A 1,593-nucleotide genomic window follows, 5' to 3' on the forward strand; every position below is an offset into this window, starting at 1 on the left:
CACTTGAGCCTTACTAGGAGGTTGCTGTGAGCTATGATGCCATAGCACTCTACGCAGGATGACAGCATGAGACTCTGTCTCAAAAAAAAAAAAAGATACGTATTAGAAAGAAAGTCAAAATTTCTTGTTAGCCCCAAATCCAGAGACAACTGTGCAATATTTATTGTATTTTCTTCCAGTGTTTTGGTGTATTGTTTTGTTGTGTTTCGTTTTGAGACAGGGTCTCTCTCTGTCACCTGGGCTACAGTACAGTGGCATCATCAGAACTTAGTGCAACCTCGAACTCCTGGACTCACACCATCCTCCTGCCTCAGCCTCCTGAGTAGCTGAAACTACAGGTACCTGCCATCATGCTTGGCTAATTTTTTCTATTTTTGTAGAGACAGGGTAGGGTGGTGGAGTAGGGTGAATTTTTGCTTTATGTGTGTATATATATATCTCAGCGCCCTAACCACTGGGATATGGGCACCGAGCCTATGTGTATATATTTTTAATTTGTGTGTATTTTTTTTTTTTGAGGTAGAGTCTCACTATGTCACCCTAGGTAGAGTTCTGTGGCATCACAGCTCACAGCAACCTCCAACTCTTGGGCTTAAGCGATTATCTTGCCTCAGCCTCCCAAGTAGCTGGGACTACAGGCGCCCACCACAATGCTCGGCTATTTTTTGGTTGCAGTTGTCAGTGTTTGGTAGGCCCAGGCTGGATTTGAACCTGCCAGCTCCGGTGTATGTGGCTGGCGCCCTAGCTGCTGAGCTACAGGTGCCAAGCCTATGTGTATACATTTTTAATTTAATTTAACTTAAAGTATAAATGGCATATACTTTAAATCTTATTATTTTCTTCATATTTTTCACTAAGCACTATGTTTATTTTGTTGTTGCTGTTGTCAATGTGAGGCTTGGATAGCCCAGGCGAGGCCCCTTACTTGAAGGCCTCCCTCACAGGGAGGATGCCTGGCCTCTCTACTCTAGGCGTGGCTGAGGGGAGGTGAGCACTATGTTTTTAAAATGCATTCATTTTTGGGAGACTGAGGCAGGAGAATCACTTGAGACCAGGAGTTTGAGATCAGCCTGGGCAACATGGTGAGATCCCCATTTCTAAAAAAGAAACTTTTAAAAATTAGCTAGGCACAGTGGGTCATGCCTGTAATTCTGGCTGCGTGGGAGGCTGAATTGGGAGGATTACTTGAGGTTGCAGTGGGCTATGATGGTGCTATTGTGCCCCGGCCTGGGGTGATAGAATGAGATTCTGTCTCAAAAAAAAAAAATGCATTCATGTTGCTGTGTATGCATCTAACCCATGGCTTTTTTTTTTTTTTTTTTGAGACAGAGTTCCAAGTTATTGCCCTGGGTAGGGTGCTATGATGTCACAGCTCACGGCAACCTAAAACTCCTGGTCCAAGCAATTCTCTTGTCTCAGCCTCCCAAGTAGCTGGGACTACAAGTGCCCACCACAACACCTAGCTATTTTTTGGTTGTAGTTGTCATTGTTGTTTGGCGGGCCTGGCTGGACTCGAACCTGCCAACTCCAGTGTATGTGGCTGGCACCCTAGCTGCTTGAGCCACAGGTGCCGAACCTAACCCATTGCTTTTG

The 1,593-nt window shown here is 45.1% G+C and overlaps 1 non-coding gene across 1 annotated transcript; it reads right to left on the reverse strand.

The window, feature by feature from the left end:
• Positions 1-887: 887 nt before the first annotated feature.
• Positions 888-1,046, reverse strand: LOC111728467. Its single transcript, XR_002775748.1, has one exon.
• Positions 1,047-1,593: the final 547 nt, after the last annotated feature.

The sequence above is a fragment of the Otolemur garnettii genome, unplaced genomic scaffold, assembly GCF_000181295.1.
Source record: "Otolemur garnettii isolate 467f Iridium unplaced genomic scaffold, OtoGar3 scaffold00159, whole genome shotgun sequence".
Taxonomy (NCBI): domain Eukaryota; kingdom Metazoa; phylum Chordata; class Mammalia; order Primates; family Galagidae; genus Otolemur; species Otolemur garnettii.